Source organism: Otolemur garnettii, unplaced genomic scaffold, assembly GCF_000181295.1.
Source record: "Otolemur garnettii isolate 467f Iridium unplaced genomic scaffold, OtoGar3 scaffold00025, whole genome shotgun sequence".
NCBI lineage: Eukaryota > Metazoa > Chordata > Mammalia > Primates > Galagidae > Otolemur > Otolemur garnettii.
Genome location: NW_003852420.1, coordinates 16,877,669 through 16,884,054, shown reverse-complemented (window position 1 = coordinate 16,884,054; position 6,386 = coordinate 16,877,669).

Sequence of the window (6,386 nt, the reverse complement as noted above, 5' to 3'; positions counted from 1 at the left end):
GGTGATCTCTCTAAGGATCACATCGTCTCTATTCTCATCTGTAGATAATTCCCTTTTGGCTTTACTCTGTCACCCTGGGGAGAGGCTCCCATTGCTGGTTTCAAGGTGACAATGGCCCTCTCCTACACACAGAGTTGTTGGTGCCCCGTTTCCTAGCTTCCACTGCCTCCGTACAAACAGCCACGCAGTCTAGGCAGAGCTTTGCCATCCTCTAATCCAGTGGTCCCAATACTTTTTGGCACCAGGACCAGTTTCATGGGAAACAATTTTTCCAAGAGGGTGGGGTGGGATGATCTGAAAGGAGGCAGAGCTCAGGCAGTGATGCCAGCGATGGGGAACAGCTATAAATATGGTGAAGCTTTGCTCACTGCCTGGCCCTCTGCTCACCTCCTGCTGGGTGGCCCAGTTCCGAACAGGCCATAGACCAGTACCAGTCTGTGGCCCAGGGATTGGGGACCACAGTGCTAATCCACAGGCAAAGTAAAGGACAATCTCCTCATCAAAGAGCCATGACCATTCTGCTTTCATCATTCGTCCATCCAACCGTGCAAACATTTATTGAAAAATAAGTGTTGCTACTAATGTAGAAAATCACAGTGAAATATTTCATAACCAATAAAGTGGCAAAAGCAAAAAGATCCCTGAAAATTCTGAGTCTTGGTGAGGATGTGGAACAAAGACAATGCTAGTGCACTGCTGGCAGGACTGCACATTTGCAAAACCAGTTGGGAGAGAAAGTTCGTATTATCTAGTAAATCTGAATATATGCTCCTGACCTTTAACATACTGCACAAGGAAGCACCCACAAAACTTTTACCTTTTGTAACAGCAAAATACTAAGGACTCCAAAGGACTGTTCACAGGAGACAGACACAGCAAATGTGGTGTTTTGATTCAAGAAACCTATAGGCTCAGGCGCCTGTGGCTCAAGTGGTGGGTTTGAATCCAGCTCAGGCCTGCCAAACAACAATGACGGCTGCAACCAAAAAATAGCCGGGCATTGTGGTGGGCGCCTGTAGTCCCAGCTACTTGGGAGGCAGAGGCAGGAGAATCACTTGAGCCCAGGAGTTGGAGGTTGCTGTGAGCTGTGATGCCATGGCACTCTACCCAGGGTGACAGCTTGAGTCTCTGTTGCAATAAATAAATAAATAAATAAATAAATAAAATAAAAAGAAACCTATAAAGCAATGAAATGAGTGAACTAGAGTTACCCTGATCAACATGCATAATTCTGATACAACGCTGAATAAGAAAAGCAAATTGCACTAGAATACTTATAATATACCATTTAAAGTCTTAATACCATGAGAAACAGTACTATAGATTGTTTAGATATACACCTAGTAAAAAGATAAAAGATGCATAGGACCTACCTCATGCCATATACAAAAATCAACTCAAAATGAATCTAAGATTTAAATGTAAGAACTAAAACCATACAACTCTCAAAAGAAAGCATAGGTGAAAATCTTTATGTTGGAATTAGGCAATGGTTTATTAGATATGACACTCAAAGCACAAGCAACCAAAGAAAAAATAGGTATATCGAACTGAGGCTGAGTGCAGTGGCTCGTGTATGTTAAATCTCAGCACTTAGGGAGGCTGAGGCAGGAGGATTGTTTGAGGCCAGGAGTTCAAGACCCTGTCTCTATAAATATAATAATAACAACAACAACAACGACAAACGAAAAGACCACCCACAGAATGTGAGAAATTATTTAGCTCATACATTAGGGCATAGTATCGTGAATATACAGGGTGGCCATAAAGTTCATGTGCCTATTTAAATTGCACACAGAGTTTATGGCCACCCTGTATAAAGAATTCTTACAATAACAAAAAATTTTAATGGGTAAAAAATTTGAAGACACTTCTCCAAAAAGCCACACAAATTGCCAATAAGCACATGAAAAGATATACATCTTTAGTCATCAGGAAATGTAGATCAAAACCACAAGATACCATTTCACACCAATTAAGATGGCCATAATCAGAGAGACAGATGAGTAAAGTTGGCCCTCTGTTTCCGTGGGTTTGACATCTGAGGATTCAATCAACTAGGGCTCAAAAATATTTGGAAAAAAATAGCATCCATACTGAACACGCCATTTTCTATCATGGACTTGAGAATCCACAGATGTGGATATCTATGGGAGGTTGTAGAACTCATCTCCCACAGATACTGAGGGACAACTGAATTGTCTGAGTATGTAAAAACTGGACTTCTCATACACTGTTGCTGCTTTGAAAAAGTCAGCAGATCCTCAAATTGCAAAACATATAGTTACCATATAACCCAGCAATTCCATTCCTATGTATCTACTCAAGGGAACTGAAAACAAAACATTCATACCAAAACCTGTACATGAATGTTCTTAGTAGCATGTTTTTTTTTTGTTTTTTTTTTGTTTTTTGAGACAGAGTCTCACTATGTAACCCTCGGTAGAGTGCGTGGCGTCACAGCTCACAGCAACCTCCAACGTTGGGCTTAAGCAATTCTCTTGCCTCAGCCTCCCAAGTAGCTGGGACTACAGGCACCTGCCACAATGCCCAGCTATTTTCTTTTGTTGTTGTGGTGGTGGTTGTTGTTTAGCTGGCCTGGGCCAGGTTGGAACCTGCCAGCCTGGATGTATGTGGCCAGTGCCCTACCCGCTGAGCTACAGGCGCCACTGTATTTTTTGTTGCAGTTGTTTAGTTGGCCTGGGCTGGGTTCGAACCCACCACGCTTGGTGTATGTGGCTGGCGCCATAACCACTGTGCTACAGGTGCTGGGCCCTTAGTACCATTTTTCTTTTACTTTTCTTTTGAGACAGAGTCTCACTCTGTTGCCCCTGGCTTGAATGCTATGTCGTCACAGCTCATAACAATCTCAAATTCTTGGGCTCAAATGATCCTCCTGGCTCAGCCTCCCAAGTAGCTGCGACTACTAGCCATGGCTGGCTAGTTTTTCTATTTTTAATAGAGACGGGGTCTCTACTGTAGCTCAGGCTGGTCTTGAACTCCTGAGTTCAAGCAATCCACCTGCCTTGGCCTCCCAGAGTGCTAAGATTACAGACAAGAGCCACAGCCCCAGGCCCATAGTAGCATTATTATTATTAATTTTTTTTTTTGCAGTTTTTTTTTTGGGGGAGGCCAGGGCCAGGTTTGAACCCACCACCTCTGGTATAAGGGACCGGTGCCCTACACCTTTGAGGAGTAGGCGCTGCCCAGTAGCGCCTTTTTTTTTTTTTTTTTTTTTTGAGACAGAGCCTCAAGCTGTCCCCTTGGGTAGAGTGCTATGGCTTCACTGCTCACAGCAACCTCCAACTCCTGGGCTCAAGCGAGTCTCCTGCCTCAGCCTCCCAAGTAGCTGGGACCACAGGCGCCCGCCACAATGCCCGGCTATTTTTTGGTTGCAGCCATTATTGTTGTTTGGCGGGTCCGGGCTGGATTTGAACCCGCCACCTTAGCTGCTTGAGCCACAGGCGCCGAGCCACTAGTAGCATTATTCTTAATAGCAAAAAGTGGAAACAACCCAAATACCTATCAGCTGATGAGTGAACAAAAGGTAAAACTATTTAGCCATACAAAGGAATGAGGATGGAGTAATGGTGAGTAAAAACAGATCCTGTCCCACCCAAAGTAAGTGGATAAATAGTAAGTGGATAAGAAGGGCTAGAAGTTAGTCATCACTCTTTTCTGGGCTTCTTTGTCCTCATGAAAGAGACAAGAGCTAGACTAAAAGCCTGTTAGTAGAAGGTCTCTGAGGATCCTGAGGGCCTACTTCACCTCTAAGAGTTCATGTGCGTTAAGAGCTTAGGCCCTTGAGAGCCTGGTCCCATCAATCATCACAATTGGACCTAAGGCCACGCCCAACTTCAGTGAGTCTGCTGCTTCTCAGTAAAGTAAGAACAATATCTTCTCCCTCCCAAGATTACTGTTGGAGTGTAAATGAGATAACACGTATAAAGTGTCAGGGACAGGCATGGCACACAGTTAATCCTCAACACATGGACAGTCCTTGCTTTGATTCCACAGGCATTTCCTGAGCAGCAATACTGGGCCAGGCCCATGCTAGAAGCTAGAAGACAGAGGAATTCCACTCTGAATAGCCAAAGCAGTGGCTTCCAGCCAGGTGGGAAGACAGCTTCATAAACAACAATAGAGGGGGAGTGATGTCACTGCTAAAAAAAGACAGCAGCCATCCACAGAGAGGCAGACCATGTGTGATGCAGACCCTGGGACTGACAAAGATGTCCCAACCGAAAGGCACAGTCCAGATGGGGAGAGAGGCCCTCACAGGGGTAAGGGCAAGGCACAAAGTTAAGGGACTGGCCTCCATTTACACTAGAATGCAGCCCTGCTTGTCTTTTATCGTCTAATTCATACTCAAATGTCCCCCCAAACTCTAAGAACAGCAACTGCAGTTAATTCAAAAGTTAGCTTTCAGGAGCCGGAGCCCATGGCATGACCCGAGTGTATGTGTGGGAACACAGTGGTGAACATCATGTTGCTCTGTGATCTTTAGCACGTCAGGACCCCTTGTCAAGCCTCTACTTCCCCAGCTGTAAAATGAAGACTTTAATGGTACTGACCTCATAGGGTTATGGTGACAAATGAGATAATAACTGTAAGGTCATTAGGCCAAGTACCTAATATTTAGTGACCAGATCAATAAAGAGTAGTTATTATTAGGAAAAAATAGATTCCACTTTGAAAGTAAGGAAATGAAATTCAGAGAAGTGAGACGACTTGCCCATCCTCACACTGCTAGATTGTGGATTCAGGATCTGAACTTGGATTTGAGCATCAAAGGCTCAGTGCCTTATCATCTCCTACTCCAGAATCTTCAGCAGATTCCCTGTGGTCCACTAGATGGAATTCATCCTTGCCACAAAGTGAAGATTCACAAAAGCTTATGGCTAGAAAGACCCTGGGCAAATTCTCTCATCTTGGGTTTCTTGATCTGAGATCCCTGAGTAGGTCTGGGAGGGTCTGTGAATTCCTACATGTGGTATATGCAAAATTTGTGCCTTATGGAGATTCTCAAAAGGGTCTATGGCCTCAAAAGTAACAAACCACTGACTAGACCTTAACCTACTGTGTTGTTTTATTTACTTAATGGAGACAGATACAGTACCCACCTTGAAAGGCTGTGAGGGGATTAAATGAGGTAGCTTGTGAGAAGTACCTGAAACATCCTAAGCTTTTGCTTTATTTTGGTTTCCTTCTCTACTTCCCTACCCAACCTATTTCCATCATTCATCAAGTATTATTGAGCATCTACTGTGTGGTAGGCACCATATGGCATCCAAGGCTGCCTCTCCAAGACTGAGCTCAAACATCCTGCTCCAACATTCAGGCCCTTCCTCATTATCTACTACACTGAACTCCTCACTGTCTGTAAAGCAAGCCAAGCAGCTCTCACAATTATATGCCTTTACTGCTTTGGTTCCTGCTGCTTGGAACACTGTCCCGTCCCAGTCTCACCTCCACCCCTACCTCCTTCATTGCCTATTCATTCCTATCCATCCTTCAAAGCTCCCAAAGCCTCTCCCTGATTCCTCCAGAAAAATACTGTTTGCTGCCTACCTTCTTAATTAGACTAAAAGCAAGACTGCGTCTTACTCATGGTTAATTCCCTAGGACCCAACCTGATTGATTCCATTTAACTAAAACTCATATCCTCCGGCTCTTCAGATTTTGAACATCCCATTACAACCCAGAAACAGTTAAGTTATTAAGAGCAGCCAAATGCTGACTGAGATGGGGGTAGGGATCACAAATATGCGTATTTTTAAAACTGTCCCAGATCCTGATGCAAGTGGTTTCGGAGATTTAAGGAAGCACTAGGTCACCCTGAAAATTCCTGGAAAAATGAAAGTTTTTTCCTTTCCCCCCTAAGGCTTACTCTTCTGTCCCAGGTAAGAAAAATCTGGGACCTGGCAGGCTAGGAAACAAAGCATAGGTTCCAAAATTAGCTCAGCCGCTAACGTGCTATGGGACTCCACCCTCTCTATGGTCTCTATTACAACGCCTACCACCACCCTTGCACCTGTGTGTCCCTGAGGTTGTGACTATCCCACTCTCTGAGCCTCAGTTTCCCCGTCCTTCTCATTGGACGCCGCCAGGCCTGAAGCTCTATTAGCTACGGTGTGCATACCCGTAGCTTCCAGCCAACCCAGTCGGTCCTCTCCCCTCCTTCCCAAAGTTTCATCCGCTAAGGTGCAACCCACGCACCCCTATGCCAAGGCCGCCCGCACACGGACTGCCCCTTCCCGGCCACCGTCCAGCTCCCCGGGCAAGGCTCGCCTTCTCCGCCCTGCTCTTTAAGCAGAACGGCGACGGTCCGCGCAGGCGCACTGGGTCGCGTTGCGATCCCACCCACCGAGCCTGGGTAACGGCGC